The following is a 19,965-nucleotide window of genomic DNA, read 5'->3' as shown; positions in this document are numbered from 1 at the left end:
GGAGTGTGACAGCAGTGCTTATTTTTCTCAGCAGCCTCAGCCAAAGCCTTTCTTCCCACCATACCATAGCATATAATTTGCAGTTGAGGGACAACTGATTAAAGCTCTTTCCATGCTCAAAGATCCAAAAAGAAGAGAGAAAGAGTAGAAGATAGCAGAATTTAGAAGGGTTAGGGTGTTAATCATGCTAATCATGTTAATCATGCAGCACTTTTGCTGCTCACAAGGACAATCATTTAAACTTGGCTTGCTCGCATGGCTGAGGCATTAACTGACCTAGTTTGAATCGCAACCTAGTGCTTCGTAAACTGGACAACGGTGACCTATGAGTGGAGGCGTTCCATGCACACAATGCAAGACACAGTATGAAAGACATAGGAGTGAAGTAACCTCAGAGAAAGTAGCTTAAAATTGTATCTTGGCATATGAGAAGCAGTTTACAAACATAGGATAAATCCTCTAGCCGACGGTCTCTCAGGAGACATGAGTGATGGAATCTGAGGATCAGAAGCAGCTAGGAAAAGGTTATTTGAGTGACTGGTGCTCTGATGCATTTTGGAACTGACTGTAAACCAGTCCTGCAGAGGTACAACAGTACACATATCTAAAAAACCTATAGGGAAAGCAGCAAACTATGCCTAACACACTACAGAAGGCTTCGGTTCCATTGCCACAATTTGAACTGTGTATCGCTGAGCAAATTTACATGACCATTCAAATGAAGTTGGGGTTACAGTCTAGTCAGAGGCCATTGTTTGTACAAGGAAGATAGTTTTTGTTTAGTTTGCTCATGGACTCAATTGCTTGAATTTGGTCTTTGTGGCACAAACTTTTTTCCCTCCAAGATGAGGTTGTGATTTGGAACACATCACATAAACATTGTTCATTCTAATTTGTTTACAGTTCTCTAAAAATTAGTTGCAAGCCTAGTTAATACATCCGTTCAGCGGCGACCTGAATCCTCTTCGACAAAATGTTCCTTTCGGCTCCTGTTCAACTGATGTATTCAATTTTTTTTTTTTCTTTGGCATAGGCGAGGGAACTGTTAATTATGCTTTTGTTTTCACACAAACAAAATTACTCAACCAAATGTAAGAGCTCTTGATTAACAAAGGCAGGCAGCAATTCCACTTTGTGCCAATTCTATGACGGCATCTGTTCTCATTTTTACTAACGTTCTGTTTATCCTCATACTTTCACGCAGCCCATTGTTGATTTCCTCGCTCTACTTACAAGGTACACTTTACACTGTGGTAAAAAAGGTCTTCTTTTACAATCTAGCGCATTGTGATTGACAGGTTCTAAATCTAAGCCCGCCCCTTGCTTTATCAGCTACCTGCAGCTTGGTTGAACTATCCCAAACTTGAGACTCAGAGTTGCTTTACTCAACACTCCATCCATCATTTTGCCCATAAACCTTTGCAGAGGTGAAACTTGTCCCAACATTCATTTTTGACCCTGGGCTTGATATTTTGCTTTTCTATCTTTTTTCCTATTTTTATTTAACAAACCACAAAGATATTTGATTCTGGTTTACTTTTCTTTCCCAACATGGGAATTTAAAGATCACTCTTTCTGATCTAATAACTATATTTGTACTTTGTAATCCTGGCCCCAGATAGCTGTACAAATAGTCTGCAGGGCTTTCCTTCAAATATTCTGTTTGCTACTGTTCAACTACACAGGTGCAGACAAAAAACAACAACAAAAAAAAACACTGATAGGGGTGCAGAGTGATGAGAGTGACAGGATATGAAACCTGCCTAATGACCTCAAACTGCTGATATGTTGGTTTCACAAATATGTCCCATTGCCTCGGTCATGGTACTGTGTTGGAGAAAGCAGAAGACCATGTCCCACAAATGAGCCGTTTAGCACATCACCAATGATAACAGGTGTGCTGACTCTTGATGTAAACCAGGGTTTTGTGTGTGTGTGTGTGTGTGTGTGTGTGTGGGATACAGATTAAGCCTGCAGAGCTGTTGAACGTAAATGTTTATTGACTGTCAGGAGATGGCTTTGCTGGTGCGCCAACTGACTTGCCTTTGCTGACAGTGCCTGGTGCGAGCAAATCTAACACTTTAAGACACGGCGACGCACACCGAGAGCTGGCTTAGAAGCAAGGGACTTTGAGAAAAAGAGAATCGCACACATGCCAATCATCCAGCCACTTGATCTCTCACTCTCTCCTTTTTTCTCTCTCCCTCTCTCTCTCTTTCCCTCTCTCGTGGAATTCCTTGTCAGATTATGGACGTCTTGGTCTAGTGTGTTGCCTTGGGTGGAATACTTGGAATACTTTGGATGCGAGTGAAAGTGATGACCCTTGACATTAAGGGATTCAAGTGTCTTTCACCAGTGGGCAGGTGTAGCCACCCATTTAGAGAGGAACGCAGGGTCTCAAGGTACACATGCAGCGTTGTTGTACAAAGAGATGAGAAAAGAGACATACTGAAATGTATAAATTGGCCCAAGATGTCCTCACAGAATTCAAAGCATCCATTTATCTCATTGAAACATCTCAGCACCGTTTGGCACATATGTTGTCCAGTCTAAACAAGATTATGTTTTTCCTCAGAGCTTCCGTCGAGCCAGATTCCCCAAATAAGCTTCCTGGCATCTACGGTAACTGCATTAGATAGATATTGCTTAACTAATCCAATGATGGAAAACACAATCCTCACCGCTCTCCTCTAATAAACCACACACTGGTGTGTGGTGGTGGGAAATTCCCAAATTCACCTTCCAGAGTTGTACTTTGAGGCTTCGCAGGCTATCAGCCTTCAAGTTGTTTTAAAACACAGCATGCAACAGGACTGATGTGGTTTTTATGATTCCCCAAACTGCAAAAGACTCCCGAGGAGATCAAATGTGAGAGCATGTCCCATTTTTTGGCCCGGGGAGCACAAGCGTTTATGTTCAAAAGCCTTAGATGAACTCTGATTTGAGAGTATGTTAAGTGGCAAGGCTTGACTGCTTCCCAACTGACATTTACAAATGCTTACATGCAGGACTTGCAGGTCACGACTAATCCTGTGGGATCTAGCAGAGGGATGAAGAGTTCAAAGTTGCAATGAAAACCCATGACCCATTTATCTCCACTGAGTATAAAAAATGTGTGTTTCAATCTTCATGCCAAAATAGGTGGAGCGGGTTACTTAGAGACAGGATTCTGTTAGTAATCCCCTAATTTTGTGTGTGTGAGCCCATAAGTACAGATGATATGTATGTGTTCAGGCCCTTTGTTCACTGAAGGAATTAAGATATTTCCAAATCATTTAGAGTATGACAGACTGACTCATTGGTGTTATGTGACATTAGGTAAACAATAACAAGCACTGGTCACAGTCGGCCAAGTACAGCAATGACTGACAATCACGTGGGCTGTTACATTCTAATGACTACTAAAGAACATCAGTGACATATGTTTGCAAATGTGGCCCTGTACGTCTTGTGCAATAAGGTGTATTCCACTGAACCAGAAATAAACATTAAAGGTGTAATACAGCTAGCTGGGCTGAGGACATTGTGCTTTAGCTTATTAGTTTATTCCACGGGTGTAGAGCGCATTAATGAACATTGCTGTGAATGTGCCAGAGTTGGCTAAAATGGCTAATGCTCTCCATTTACTGTAATAGAGTTTTAAGAGGGACTGGCCCTCTCAAACACAGAATGGCATTAAGTCAACTCACACTCGCCTCTAAAAGGGAGTCCAATAATTTGCCGAACAAATACACTACTTTGAGAAAACTGCTGAAACTCGACTGTACAAAATAAGGGGCCGTCTAGCGTCTGCTGAAATGTTGTTTCTCCCCCCTGCTCCCTAAAGGGGTCAAAAAGGAAAGGATTTGTGCAATTCTAACCCATGTGTTCATTAACACTCGCAATGTATCAGGCTAGACAAAAGCGCAGGTTATCTCAGCACAAACATGCATAGGAATTTCTCTGCTTGGTGGAGACGTGGAAGGGAGTGTGGAGAGAGAGAGGGGGGGGGGGGGGGGTATGACAAGCGTTGAAGCGAAAGAGAGAAGGAGGAAGGTGAAGGAGTGGAAAGCTCTCTTAACCCGAGGTCCACGGCACTCTGTCTCGGTGAAAAATAGCATCCTCTCCCCCTTTGCCCTGCGCTGATTGTTTCTTCCATAAATCCCCTTTGAGATTGTATAATTAATTGAATGCTGCTTATTTGCCATTAAAAACCCTCGCCTAATGCCTGAGATTATGAGAAAACCATTGTCGAGTCAATCAATTAATCATCGGGCCCTATTTTTTTTTTTTTTTTATAAAAAAACCTTCACAGATGAACACTCCCAGCCATTCCTCATTCTGCATGACATTGGAGAAGAAGTTTTAAAAACTCCAATTAAACATAGATGTGATGTCACTGTATGAAACTTTTTAAAATTGTTGTATAACATTACTTTTAAACACGGATTTATTTGCTCTCAAAACCAGCTAAGAATAAGGAGATGTATAAATAAATAAATTAATCAATGACTGTAATACTAAGAATCCACAATATGTATGGATCAACCTAATGCAAATAAGAATAACATGTGGATACCAAGATAGCACATGGGGAAAGTTCAAAAACGGATCTATTTTCAATGATTGAAATGTGTAATCTTCATTTTTAGTGAATAATACTACCTTCACACTACAGCATCAAGACTATATTACGTCAGTACGAAAGATGTGTTTATGTCTTTTACATTGTAGAGTTACATTTAATACCTTCAATTCAAGCACTAATTTGTTATCTGACCATGCAGCCTGGCAAGCGAGACAAACAGGAATTGATGAGATTTTGGTCAGAGTCGATTGGCTTGATGGAAGAAGATGAGAAAACAGGATCCAGGTCAAAAATGGCCGGAGTTATGCTTTAAAATGACCCTGCCTAGTGTTTCTCCAATCCTACAATTCCCCGTAGACGTTCTTTACGGCCATCAGTGCTGGGGGCAGATTGGATCAGCCAAGCAGAGGGCATGCAACAGAGATGTACGCCGCTGCTGGCGAGGCGCCCCAACTCTCCCTAGGCCCCGTGTCATTCATAAACATGACGGATTAGCTGTGATATTCCTCCGTTTACAACATCAGCGAAGGGAGTGGGGAGAAGAGAATGAAAGCGGGGAGAGAGAGAGAGAGAGAGAGAGAGCGAGTGTTAGTGTCATATGCCCCTTAGGGGTAGTGCTGAAATGGATGGGTAAAGAGGGAGATGAAAAGGAGAGATGAAGCAGGAAGGGCGGAGAGGGGGCCTTTCTCTGCAGGCCTGGCTGGGCAAGCAGCAAGGCAGGCAGGCAGGGAGCCAGGCACAAAGCTCCATTTACGCTCAGATGCCCCCTCCTTGCTTTACAGACTGCACGTCAGCTCCGCCAGATGTACCGTTCTGAGTAAAGATCACCTAGGGGGAAGGTAGAGAGAGAGAGACGACATCCTCCTTCTTCCTCTACCTACAGTATACGCGCGTCTTTCTTCCCGACTGCCGCCGTCTCTCCCGTCCGCCCTTACATCCACTGCATTTCAGAGATAGATTTCTCCCTCCGCCTCTCTATCCGTTTGCTTCTCATCCGTCCGACTTTAAAAGACGCCCGATGTTAAAGATTCTCCCTCGATTTGCCTTTTTTTTTTTCTCTCTGTCTCCCGCCTCCTTTGCCTTCTGTCCCTCTCCCTCCCTCTTCAGGATTTCGCTTTGCATATTCCATTTGCTGGTTGTTACCTTGAGCGATGATTCCATTTACTTCAGAAAACAGTGCCCCATTTATTTAGCGTGGGGGGGAGAAAAAAAAAAAAAAAAAAAAAAAAAAACTTCTGTTCTTGTCATCAGCATTTTTTTTTCTGTTATTATTAGTAATATTCAAAGGAAGAGGGAGAAAAGTACTTTGACAATGCTTTGAGCTATTTGCCAAACACAAAGCCGAGATGGATGTCTCTCTTACTCTCGCTCTCTCTCTCCTCCATGCAACGTACCTTCGGAAGCTTGTTTTTTTTCCCTTTAACAGTCCATCAACCCACATTTGATCCTCTTGAGTGCATTAAGCATTCACAAATAAAGAGGACGTGGTGGAGAATATGTAAACAACAACACACTGCCTTCTCCCTCTACGCAGAGACGCCTCCGTTCTCGCCGACGATCCTTTTCACTTTGAAGCGTACGCCCTCAGACGCCCGCTCTGTTTTTCATGTTTCAGTTCATTCATTGTATGTTTAACCTGTTCACTCCCACATGGGATGAGTGTGTGATGCGCAATTCAAAGTTCAATAAGGTATATGTGTGTGTGTGTGTGTGTGTGTGTGTGTACACGTCACCCTCTTTGAGATGTCCCCCTTTTGAACAAAAAATCATATCAAATTTAGATTCCATTGAAAGAAAAAATAATCCATCATTCATCTCCGAAGCTCAAGAGATGTAAAAGATCAGACTGTTGGCTTCACCCAACCGCCTACACACACACACACACACACACACAGACAGATTCCCTCTCTTCAGTTCCTTTTCTCTTTCTGACAATACAAGAAGGAAAGAGTCACCAACATTGAGTCAATGACTAAATAAAGGCTAAATAATAGAACTTTAAACCTGTGACTATAAACATTGAGCATCCAATATGAAGCTGTTTAGTTGGGTTTTTTTAGTTGGGTTGCTGACACAGACCAGGGCCAGAAGCTGGAGCCAGCGGGGGCTCAGGGGAGTGTCGGAGACCAGGTGAGTCTTCCTACCGGGCAGGAAAACAGACAGAAGGCAGAACTGTGAGACACTGAGTTGCTTCATTAACCTTCATGTACTGTACATTCGGAAGCAAGCGGGTCAGTTTGGTCAAACAGCCGTTTCTAATATCTCGGAGTGGAGCGGACTGTGCAGGTGGCTTATTATCTGTGTATTCGCAGGAGTGTGTGTGTGCTAAAAACCTTTGTTGTATGGGAAAAAAAGCAGCAGTTTGTGTGTGTGTGTGTGTGTGTGCCTGTGGAGGTGTGTAGAACTTTGAAAAAAATATTAACAAGAAAGCGTCCCATCAGCTGTCAGAATGCTTCCCAAATTCCTCTGAACTTTAACCACTTTTAGCGTTTCCAGCATGACAGTAACAGATATCTTTATGGGTCACAGCTCAGGACTCTTCCATTTGAGCGCGGTATCATCAGACGGATACTCCTGCAGTCGCACGTTATAAATGTCTGAGTAAACCGACTTCATACACGTTCGCTCCCTCCTGAGAACGGTGTTTCACTCCACAAGGTAAAAGAGGAAAAAGGAAAAACGTAGCCCCAGCCATTTCAATAATTTATATAGCTAAGAGCTACAGGAGGGGGGAGGGGGCCATGGAGATTACTCATACTTGCTAACACCCCTGCAGAGAAGACCTCTTGGCTCTCAAAGAGCCCTAATGGAAAAGGGGGCTGGATCAGGCTTTTCAATTTTAGCAGACAGGCATTCTCCCCAACAGTGACTGCAGGAGAAGACGGGGTGTCGCAGCAGGCAGTGGGTGGTATAACTGTATTATGGAAATTACTATATTGAGGCTACATGTTTTGAATTTTGACGGGTGAATTTAAAGCTCATGATGAAACTTCTGATGGAAATATGCAAGGTTTTGTCCCCCCTTTCCGCCATAAAACATCTAATGAGGCATTGTGGCTCATCAGTGCTAAACTGTATGTGAAATTATCTACAGACTAAACTAATCAAGCCCAAATTGCCACCAAAAGTCGGCTTTTGCCACATCACTTTTTCCCCTATCCGAAGTTGTTTGGCTGTAATTAGCGAGTACCCTTGCGAGGCTTGAAGAGTTTCTCAAGAGCATCATTAGATGCATTAGGGGTGACCCTGCAGTAACCGATTAATCTAGTAGAAAATGACTTTTGAGTGCAGCTAAGATCAAAGCAACTAACATTAGCACCCCCTGAGTACCTGGCTCAGGCTTACACACTCCGCATTTCATGACCCTGTGTCCTGTCTGCTCCAGCCAAAGGAATATTCCACAGTAAGAATGACCACTCACACCCACCAAAGGGCTACAGCATGCCATAAAGTCATCATGTAATGTGTAATGTGCACGAATATTCAGATTTAGCGCATTATAGTGAGTTAAAACATTCTAATTACATTTAGAATTAAAAGACTGATTTCCTGCTAAACGTAAATACTTAACACGGACAAGCTTCTTAAATAGTACAATGTATATGATGACAAATGCTTAGATATGTATAGATGTATATAAGGTCGCATCTAAAATTTCCAGTGGTAAAACATACATTATTTATCTAACGTTTTAGGTCATTTACTGTAAGAGTGTGTTGCCGTAAGAGGTGAGGAACAATCTGCATTTTCAAATCATTGAGCACCTAATTGCGCCACCAGCACTGAAACTTGAGGTCAGCATGTAGTGCAGTGATATCTAAGGCCAACGAGGAAGAAAACACACACCTCATTTTTCTGAATCAATAATGATTAATATAGGGAGCTGTGTTTGCTTTTAATAAAACAAATACACAGTTGTAACATGTGCGGCGTTATCTATCATGTTCAGAGTGTAATCCTATAGTTTTTTTGTGGCTCCAGCAGATGTTTTCTCACATGTTATGAGACAGTAAAGCCTAACATCCGTCTTGTTAGCAGGGTTTCTTTTTGCCTTAAATCATGCTGTGCACTGTACAAATACTGATTCACTCCCACGATTAATTAAGCGGCAAAATATAAGGCGGGTTGTATTTTTCTGTGGAGAGATCAATTTCTTTGAAGACAGTCGACTCAATCTTTTTAATTACAATAATGAATAACTTGTCATCATCTGTTTGGAACTGAGGGGAGAGAAGCTCAATATCTGCCATTTTCTTAGCTGGTGAATTTATTCATTCGGCATGGTCAAAGTTTGTTGATTTTGAAAAAAAACCTAAATGTCCAGCAAGAATTATATTTTTGGACATGTTAATAAAGATATAATCAAAATCAGAAAATATTAATGAAGAAAACTGGACTCAGTCGATAACCCTCTTGCGGTGAGAGAGAAAAGGAACTTGCTACATGCAGTTTTCTCTAGTAAGAACAAAAACATTTCCTACACATAACAACACTCGATAATTTTTCATTCACATGGGAATACACAACTGCTGCCAGAACACTTGCAGAGGAAAATGGCAGAGGAAAGTGACTTTAGAAAACTAAAAAGCCAAATCAAGGGCAGCGAATGTGGAGCGAGCCTCACAGTGAATCAAACCAGTCGGGTCGTAAAACGCCCTCTGAACTGAAAATGATGTTGCAGGCAGTTTATAATTCTTTCGTATTTTCAGTCTTCAAGAAAAAAAAAGAGTTCTACTCGATTGTACAATAAGTCAGCATGTTTCCAAAGCACCGTTCTTTGGAGGGAAAATGTCTTTTTCCAGTTAAATTGACTGTTCCATGTGGCTTGCCATCTATAGAGCTCTCCCCAGCAAACCAGAGAATTGTATGCTAGCTCCTGGCCCCCTACGCCGCCTTTTGCAATCCACTGGTCTCAAGCACGGTAATTTTACAATGGCCAACTGCTTCGTCCCCAGTGCATGCCTTGCTCTGACAGTCCGAGACAGCTGACACAGCAATTTTTTTCACAAGCAATTTGACCGTGCAGAAGAGCTTTTGTTTATCTGTCATTCTGTACTTGTTTGAAGGCTTTCTGCGTAGAGAAAACAGTTTGAGCGCACATGGGACTGAGCAACGTTGAGGAATAAGCATTAAGGCAAATTTCAAAGAATCATAATCATAATCATCAGTCTACGTAGAATGAAACAGGCAGGTCTAGACAGTTAATGTTTATAAGCATCTCCTTATTCAAACATGATTGGCTGACTCACCAGCTGATTTCAAACTTAGCTTAGTCAATAAAAAGATGTTCGGTATCTCGTTTAATAAATGTAGAAACCATTTTTCGAGTAACAATGGCAAAGCACGGAGAACATGCATTGTCTATGAATATTCACTGATCTTGCAGCAGGCTTTTCATGGTATGTGAAAAGATCTCTCTCAGCTCGAGTGCTTTGACCGTGCCATTGCGCCATTCCATACAAATGGAAATGATGCATTTTGTTTTTCCGTCACAGGAGAGCGGCTTCCCATTTTCCGCTCCCACTGTCAAGTTGTGCACATCTGCATAAGTTTGCACGCTTGTGTGTGTGTGGCACGGGAAATGGCTGCTGACAGCATAATGGGAGTATGAGGATGCAATATAAATCCTTAATCACGCCTGAATCATGAACTGCAGCACTCAAATGCACACATCATTCTGTTGCAGCTACTGCTAGCAGAGCCGAGAACCTGTGGGGTGTTTGGACTACAGTACTTCTTTTATTTACTCCTGGTTAAAAGTATATAGTAGATTTCCAAACTGTACCGACGCTATCTAGAGACTTGATTTATTCTGTGTTAAAGGATCTCCATGAATAAACATGAATAAACATATTATGGAGACATATTCATAAATGAGATCAAATGTACTTAATTCATTGAGATCATATTCCACCCATGGACACACAAAATGTCCAGTTGCTTCATTTCTCAATCCCCTCCTTTCATTTTCAATTGCAACGCAAATCAAGACGACCTTAATTCAAAGACATGATTCGCATATGAGTCGGGTCATCTCATAGTTAATCAAAGCGGAGGGAGTAAAAAAGTGCAATAAGGGAAACCAGTACCTCGCTCATTGGACAGGCAGATTTGACTCTGAACATCATTACGCTCCAGGGTTCGCCTTTCATGCAAATCGCTTCTCTAAGCCTGGAAGTTCATTACTAATGGCGCTTCCCATCAAGTTGGAGGCCCATCCGAATACTAATATCCCCCAGTACTTTGGATTTGTCACCTCCAGTCCCCTCTCCTCATAGCATGGCAATTACAACAATGTGCTTTTCCTTCATGGAATTAGGCATCGCCCCCTGTGGCGCGCTTCCCACAGCAGATGCTTTGCAATCGTTACCACAGACCATTGGAGCCCAAATGAACTAAATGAACAGTCACTTTATATGTATTAGGCCTGGTGTATTAGCACTTATCTTTGTCTGCTTATTTATTTATCTCTCTAATCATTTATTGCACTTGTGTGCGAGTTAAGTGTTTCTTTATTAAAAGGCCAAAGAAGAGTAAAAAAACACACAGATTGGACTTCAAGACAGTTCAGTTGCATCTTCCAAACAGCATTTTATGTCACGCAGTATGACTAGTAACAGACCGGCACTGCAGTGTTTATTGCACTATACTGTGTATTTTTGGAACAAGAGGTAGCTTTCTGGTCTGCTAAATAATATATGATGCCTGCTTGATGTAATCTTGTAAAAGTATGTTGCCCATGCATTGCCCTCGCAGTGCAGGAGGTTAGCTCACTCCCAGCTCCCTGAGATTCAAAGCCATCCTTGCATTGAAGTTGAATCAGCTGAATCCCAATGCAGCCAAGTTAATGAATAAGGCTCAAAGGGGTTGAGTTCAAAACAGTAAACGGGTGGAAATTATATAGCTACATTCTCCATCCTCTTCTTCTCCATATAGCTTGAAGTTTTAACTAACTGTAGATGAAAAAAACCCAGACTATATGGTCAGCTAAGGGTGAGCTTAAAGTAGTAATCCCCTATATCCTTGTTTATTAATTTATTTATTTTGGTGACATCTTTGGTAATAAGCCGTCTTTACTGTGGTACTTTTGCACTGCACTTTCCAGAGATCACTTGTCAATCAAACAGTGTGTCCCGTACTGTGACTATAGCTATTGCTGCTAAGCTCTTCTTCTATTTATTCCAAACAAACTTCCCTTGCTGCTGCCGGAAATGTAAAACGGATACATGGTTACATACACAAAACGCCACAGGGGTTTTTCCAGAAAGACCTACCGGACACTGGGTGTTTAGAACAGCAAAAAGCTTCATGCATTGGCTATAAGTTGAGTCACTATTGTGTTATATCAATTGGTAATAAAGAAGAAAATGTTGCAGATTATTACTTAATATTTACAGGGACTGACCATCTTTTGTGTTTGTGTGTGTGTGTGTGTGTGTGTGGGGGGGGGGGGGGGGGGGTGGCAGGGTTGAATGTGAGGACAGAGAGCACACCTTTTTATTTGCACCAAAGCTGAGACAGAAAGGCTTTTTTCCTGTTTCTTGTCCCTGATAGGCCTCCACTCACCTTCAACATGTTGATGGGAAAGGAGAGAGAGCAGGAGAGCAAAATGGAAATGGTAATAAACATGCTAATGCCGGGCCGTGGAGCTGAGAAGAGCAGCTTCAACTCTTCCCTCACCTATCTATTGGTACATTTGTGTATGTGTGTGTGTGTGTGTGGGTGTGTGTATACGCTCTCACATGCAATATTGTACACATTTCTTTTCTCCCCTTCTCTCTCTCACACGCACACACACACACACACATTTTGTGCTCCAGAGTAAACAGGAGGGAGCTGCATGTGAACGTGCCACCTTTCTCTTTCAATCGGCCTCTGGAGACGGTGCAAAAGGCCTTTTGTTGGCTCATTGGTGAGATAAGGAAGGGGGGTGGGGGGCTAGCTGCTTCAGAGACTCACACAGCCAGCTTTTTTTCTATAGGTGGGAAGCTCCCCACTCAATAGGAACTCATTTGCCATGTTGTGTAATTGTGGCGCATAATGGAGCACACCTCATTCAGGGAGCCCAAGGCTTTTTTTCTAAAGCCATTTTCTCCATTCACAGCCAAACAAGTCATGTTTTAGAGAGATATTATGCAGCCTTTTGAGCTCAAGGCCATCGCATATTTGCGTTTGAATGGAATGTTGTGTGTAATCAAGATAAAAATTTTGCTTTGTGTAAGAAGTGCTCATTATTTAAGAGGCGCTGTCGACCAACTTGATGTTTGTCATGTGACTTTTATTCTCCGCGCTCGCTGGAAGTAAACAAAGTGGCTGACCTTTTCTGACTGCATCGTTCCACATGTTTGTGTAGAGGAGTGCATGTTATTAACAGCCACTAGTCACTGTAAGAATATGGTATCGAGGAAACGTGTGACTGGGATTCCATTAAAAACAATACAAGCTAGTGTATCACATTCTGCATGGTCAAGCTGATATCAAAGCTGAAGTGTAGAGATGAAAAATGACTGATTTGAATATTATTGCTGAGTTTTTCCATTAAACCACCGCGGGCCAGGAACGGATGGCTATTTGCATAATTTAACCGGCATCTTAATTATTGTGTCAGGAATCTGTATGCAAATGACTTAAGTCACTTAGAAATGGAAACTTATTTGGCTAAATGGCTAATGGAGTAAATCTTATCAAGTTAGCATACACAACGTGAGCGCAACCAGTGTCTCTAATTGGGTCTGACTGTGCAGTACAAGAGTGAGAACAAAGAAAAGAGGAAAAGAGGACAGGACAGACATAGAACAAGTAAATGCTAGCTTACCTGGGTTAGCTGGAAGAGCATGAGGAAAGGGACATGTTAGTGGTTTGTTTTTTGTTTTCGGTTTGTTGGGAAGGACCTACCACGTAAAACAGTGAGTCTGGTGGAAGCGCTCGTCTCTCCAACACTGTTGGAGGCGACGCATTCGTATATGGCTTCGTCTCGGGGCGTGCGCAAGGGCTGAATTCTTAGCACCGAACCAGAGCCGTCGTCGAACTCAATCACCTGCAGGTGCGAGAGACAAGATATGTTAAAGGAGTTTTTTTGTTCACAATGGATGGCGGACCTTGCGCAGAGCAAAAACCCCACTCCCGAAGACATTTGGCTAACAACACTGATGGTGACTGACACAATGTGCTTCCCGTGACAGAAAACAAAGCTGCTGTCTATCTCACAGCAAGTCCTAGTGTTTTTGTGTTCATTTGTGAATGATGCAGTTTTATAAATGTATAAAGGGTAAATTCAGCATCAATATGGCATTGCATTGAACAAAGATAATATGTAGATATAGAGCATATTTGTGAATTTGGTTCATTGTGTTCTTTGTAAGTATGCTTTTGGATTGTTATCAGGCCCATATGTTGTCATGTGTTAAGTATACCAGCAAATGAACGGGACCTGAAGTGTGGTTTCACTTTGTGCATTACTTGGGAAAAGAACCAATACGGCTGACTAACTTTAAGAATGGGAAAGGATATCGTGGTCAGAATATTTTCGGTTGGATCTCGTAGCTTGTAGAATTAATTCAAATTTGAATTTGGCCCACTCTTAAAGTTAACATTCTATCCCTTGAAAAATGCATCACATTAAATTGTATCAATGGGACAGAAACAAGCACAAACAGTTAAATGTGGCTTGATAAACGGTAACGGACAACTGTTGTACCATGAGGTGAGATAGTGGTACAGAAGACAGGACCGACTGTATTGGACGGACGACACATAAAATGCTCACAAACAGGTGTTTGTTGTAGCTTATACAGCTATTTTTGCATGCTACATGTCGTATACTCACTGATTTTAGAAAGCCCTGTGTCATAACTCAATCTCTTTTAAGCATAGAGGTAGATTTCAATAAAGAAGGGCCTGAGACCTCTGCTTCACACTCATGCACACACACACGCAGACACACACACACACACACACACACACACACACACACACGTGCGTACACACACAAACCCACACGCACGCAGAGGCCTGCAGACATTTGACAGTACACAGTATATCTGAGCATGTGTTAGTTCACAATACACTTCAACATTTCAGTGGCCAAGCTACAAGAGTGTTTGGCATTCAAGCTGGCAGCAGGTGATGGCGAAATAATAGCTCCCTTCCTTAGTTAAATCCGAAAGCGAAAATGAAAAAGGAAGTTGTGGGACTTCTGGAAGGAAATGGGCTTTTGTTAGGGGATGAGGCGGCAGAGTGCATGAATGAACGGACATGGGATGGCGGCAGCCGGCAAGCGCTGTGAGGCAACATGGGAATGAAAAGTAATGTGTTAGCATTCAGCACGTCGGGTGATGCAAACGCGATGAACTCTGATAAGATTAGATTTCTTTGGGCATGAGACTCAAAGAAGAGGCGGGGAGAGGTCTCCGAGCTCTGTTAAGCCATTGCTGCTGTGCAGTGGCAAGCAAATATGGCAGATAGAGCAGAGGAAAAAAAAGTGACACTATGATGGTCCCAAGGACTGACACAGAAATTAATAGAAATCTTATCAGTGTTCTGCCATGATGTGTTATTTCTCATGGGTATTGAGCCCAGGCGCAGATTAAAGCTGACCAGAAATCAAAGCTTCAGCCAAAATAAGGAGGGTAGGACATGCATTTAGATAAAGATGCCACGAAGCAAAAGGATCTTTGGAAGTGAGAGAGCTACTTTCCCTTTCACTTTGCATAAGGCTGGCAAATGCGGCATGATGCTAATGTAGGTATCTGGGTCACACCACTGTTTTTTTTCTCCCATCCAATTGCTCTTTTCTTGTCTTTTCTTTAATTACAAATCTGTCCCTAGATCTTTGTATACTAGCTCATTAAAACTCATGCATGTTTAAAAGCCTGGCCAGCATGATTATTAGAGCCCGCTAATGCGTGGTGGCAAGTCAAGGCAGGAAGGCGAGTGAAGGGCGGGGGGGGGGGGGGCATGGTGCGATGGATTATGTGCGGGCACAGCCAAAAGCAGTGCTGAAGCATTCTCATTTTTGTCGAGCATTTTACATCAGAACAATAGACCTAATACCTCAAATCTCTGGTTGCTGACTTTCTTCCCCTTCTTGTTCCACACGATCTTCGGCCGTGGATCTCCGGTGGCTTGGCAGATGAAGGATGCCACACCTCCTTGCACTCCCGTTTGATCATTGGGGGTTCTTAAAAACTTTGGTGGTGCTGGAGAGGGAGAAAGAGAATAAAAAGATAACAAAAATAGTTAGTGGGCATGCTAAGCATTGCAGACAGAGCAATTAATCTCTCTTATCAAGTCCCGCACACCAGAAAGTAACAAAGTTGCAGATTTCAGCATGCGGCTGTTAAGAGGATTGCCTTTGGAGGTCAAGACAAGAGATCGCACTGCCTTTATGGTGCAAGTGGAAACAGATGATCACTGGCTGCAATCAGAAGTAAAAGGACATAGGTCTCGGGGCCAGCATTCACAAAGCATTTTATCTTACCTCTGAAACTAAATAACTCTAAAATCTCTACCTAGAATTTCCCTCTAAGACGCTACTCACATTACACTGACTGCGTTTCAGAAGGAATTTTTAGCTAAAAAGGACTAATTTGATGTTTAATTTGAATACTATGAAGAAGAAGAAGATTTGTAATTGTGTCACGGCAGCAAACTGCTGTATAAAAGATAACCTCTTCCCTCGGTGACAGCAAAGAGTATAATTGCGACCGCTATGTGTCACTGTCATATAATTCACTGGATGTAAATTGAGCTGTAGAAAGAATCGTGTTGTGTTGTTCAGTAGAATCACAACACATAATCTGGCTATAGAGGGAAGCACTTTTTTTTAACCCTTTGCTTAAAATATACAAATTGTTAGTGATAAACCAAGAAGTGATGTAACTAAATGAAAAAAAAAATAGAGCTAAAGAGAGAGAAAAAAAAAAAGCTAAGTTCAGACCAGTCATCAACCTGACATAAATTGGTCCAGAGTGGATGATTCACATCCTAAGCAAACAGTGAGCCGGTGCCCTCTATGTTTCATTCAGCAATCAAAGCCATCCATCTCTGCAAGCTGTTTCGCATCACATTGTCTACATGCTGTTCTAACTGGACATAAATCTCATGTCCCCTCAATTTGTCTAATAAGAGAGGCTACCATTTTCCAAAACCATTACAGAGAAACAGAATGCTCGTGCTTATTGATGCTCATGGGTAAAAAAAAAAACTTCTGCTCAAACTCCCTCTGTTTTTATTACGCTAGAATCTGTTAGTAATCATCTCAGCAACTATCACAGCTTACTTTGCAGGCTTGTCCAGCGGTCTGCGGACAACAATTCACTAGCGCACATCACTAATCGCTACAAAAACCACCTACATGGCGTCACGGCTGTGCCCCCACGCAAATGAGACACGCACCCGATAGAGTCCTCGCAATCCTCTGATTGACCATGCGAGCGCTCTGTAGGTCCTAATTGGTCCCTCGATTCAGCGTGACAAGTCAAGTGTAAAGGCAATGAGGGAAGAAATAATAAAAATGCAGGGGAGTGGAGGGAGAGAGAATAGAAAAGAGGAACAGTGTTTGCTTTGTCAGGACATGGCATGGATGTCCCCATCTCCTTTGGTAGTTTTACAGCACTATACAATAGCATTTATTCAGGCTCTGATCTACACAACCGTAAAATGAGTGGTAACCCAGTTACTGGAATATGATTTTTAGAATGGCAGTTACTCAAATGGAATACAAATTATTTGCCGATATAATCCAGACATTGCCTTTGTCAGCTATTACAACCATTGTCTATTTGCTTCCAGTTCCAACAATTGACTACTGCTTTGTTTAGCTTTTTTTTTTCTTCGGGAAAATCAATTCCTGCTCACGAGCTAATGTTTCTATTACTACCCAGAGAAATCAAAGCACATGAAAGTAATTAGTCATCAAAGTAGGCAATCTCTCCCAGATGAGCTTTTGATTGTAAGATTTAAATTCCAGCTTTATCATAATGATCAAGGCCCCTATCATTTCAATAGAAATAGTGCGGTGGTGGTAAGTCAGACCCCCTAATATTTCCCTCTGAAGCTTGAGTGCCAGGTTCAGTGGGAGGTGTAACTCCATCTGTCCCCCTGTGGAGCAACTGTTTGCCTTTTATCAATCACTTCAGCAGGCCATTAGGGGCCACGCAGCTGCAGTAATGCCATCTGAATCACCTCATCTGTGTGTGTGTGTGTGTGTGTGTGTGTGTGTGTGTGTGTGCGTGAGAGTGTGTGATTGTGCTTGTTTGCGTGCGGGCGTGTGGACTGATTTCCCCTCCCAGATTGCACTGCCCAGCAGCGCTGTGAGCGGGGGACAAATTAACCTGCAGGATTCGTGGAGAGGTGACATAAGATGTGTGGCCGGCAATCAAAAGGGCGGACAGATAAACAGGCAAGCAGCTGGGCAAATGAGTCTGGGAAATCACCTGTGCGCCTCATGACGGGCGCGTGTACACACTCACACACGCACACAAACAAACCCACACACGCACACACACACACACTTCTCTGGATCTCTCCCTTTCTCTCTTTCACTCACAGGCTGACAGATCCGACAGGTGCGCAGCAGAGTCGACACTGTGTAATTTGTTCGTGGCAAAAAAGCACCATTATATCTGCATTTGGACCTTATCTCATTGACTTGGCTGGGGAGTGGCGCACACTGGCATCCAGCCAAGAGGGGGCTGATGGGTAATTGATATGCTGTTGGGGCTGTTTTCGCTCCGGGGCCATCCATTACGGCTCGGTGCGTCTCCCTACGCCGGCTGTGATAGACTGCAACGACACGTACGGGAGATCAGCAATGGAGGTGAGTGGAGGAGGGGCGGGGGGGGGGAAGTCATCTCACAATGGGGAGTGATTGAGGCGTGACATGGCGGTAATGGTGTTTTCACAGACATGGCCGCTGATATCACCATCATACCCCCATTTTAGGTCCGGCGCTGACAAACATCCATTTTGGTCGACTCCTCATACAGTATGGCTTCAGGTAGACAGAGGCTGATTGAAACCTCACTTCCCTGTGAGCGATGCCTTGACTGAAAAAAAGCTTTGCCTCTGAATTTGAATGCACAGCGCCTTGACGGCAACCAAAAGGATTATGTTTATGGACAATTCTTGTGCAAACTTGTGTGCTATGCAGACACCTTTTTCATAGGCCCCTGTTTTAATAAAGGGATTGCATATTTGTAGTACTTTGTCTTTCATCATATGTGTATATTGATTGCTCTTACTAATCAACCTCTCTAACACAGTAAAGCAAAATGGCAATCTCAACCTCAAAGCTATTGACTATTAAAAACCTTATGGCTATTCAAAATCACAAGGGAGAAAAGTAAACTGCTTTTGAATGAGAAAACAGAAAATGCGTGATAGTGGAATGAAGGAACTGTCATAAATGCTGCTGTGTCCCTCTGCTGCATATTTGTGTCTCCTTTGAGAGGTAGCCATAATCTACCTGAATTAATACAGTGGCTAGGCGCCTGTTAATCCGGTGCTAAGCTGTCGCCAGCAAACAAATGAAAAGTGTAAAGCCTGTCACAAGCTAAAAAGGTTAGTGACGTGGACCTGTGCCTGCTTTCCCTCGGGTCATTATGTAACCTTGTCCGTATTCACTGCTGCTGAAAAGGAAGCAGCGCTCCATAGCATTCCCCTGCTCTGTTTTTCAATTTCAACATGGATAGATGCCATATTAATAATTTGGTGACTGACTGAAAGCCTCCGCCGCTCTTAAGAACACTCATGTCCACGGGGCTGTGGGGGCAGACGGTTTCATGACTGGAAGTAGATTTTTTTTTTTTTTTTTAAATGGATGAACTTAAATGGGAATTGGAAGCCTTTACCAAGGTGGGCGGTCCAAACATGGATTGTCAGAATCTTAAAAGGCAATTTATTGCTCACACCACTATATATACTATCATTATCTTTTTTTCCCCCTTCATACACTGCACACACACTGGCCTTTGTCTTTACTGCAATGCACTTTAATTATAGTTCCTATATTACAGTCTTTTGAACCCTCCATTTTAATGCAGTGGTCTGATCCATCAATCAGGTCATGTCAGGCTTCAAAGTTTGGATCAGGGTCTGATGTAGAGAATTATGGGAGATTAACCTAAAATACCACTACCACACTGGGGCAGACACTATGCAGAGCTTGTTACGGCAATAGAGAAAATCAGCTGCTGGCTCTCGAGAAGCCTATTATCTCAACATAAACCCCAAATGTGAGAGAGAATTGAGTGAAGTTGGCAAATATCCCATACCCTGGTTTGGTATTTTGTTGGGTTGAATTGGACCTGAATTAATCAGTGCTTCTGCTCTGTGGAGGGGGAGGTGAAATTCAAGTACCTGTTGCACGGCCAGAGTATCTCGCTGAGTGGCCTGTG

The 19,965-nt window shown here is 42.6% G+C and overlaps 1 protein-coding gene across 4 annotated transcripts in view; it reads right to left on the bottom strand.

Moving 5' to 3' along the window:
* Positions 1-19,965, bottom strand: part of LOC139658373 (receptor-type tyrosine-protein phosphatase delta-like) — a 100,556-nt gene that overhangs the window by 60,475 nt on the left and 20,116 nt on the right. For 3 of the 4 annotated variants that reach the window (XM_071536490.1, XM_071536492.1, XM_071536491.1), the window contains exons 1-2: positions 15,620-15,754; positions 13,463-13,604 (exon numbers count right to left, since the gene is read on the bottom strand). The gene's annotated coding sequence lies outside the window, so the exon portion shown is untranslated. Of the gene's footprint in view, positions 1-13,462; positions 13,605-15,619; positions 15,766-19,965 lie in introns of those variants that run through there. The other variant, XM_071536489.1, reaches the window with a different exon arrangement.

This window comes from Centroberyx affinis, unplaced genomic scaffold (genome assembly GCF_046629955.1).
Source record: "Centroberyx affinis isolate AG114_WGS23_722 - 3 ecotype Tasmania unplaced genomic scaffold, CSIRO-AGI_Caff_v1 ptg002880l_1, whole genome shotgun sequence".
NCBI lineage: Eukaryota > Metazoa > Chordata > Actinopteri > Beryciformes > Berycidae > Centroberyx > Centroberyx affinis.
Note: the sequence above shows the minus strand (reverse complement) of the source record. Positions and strands in the feature narration are given on the sequence as shown.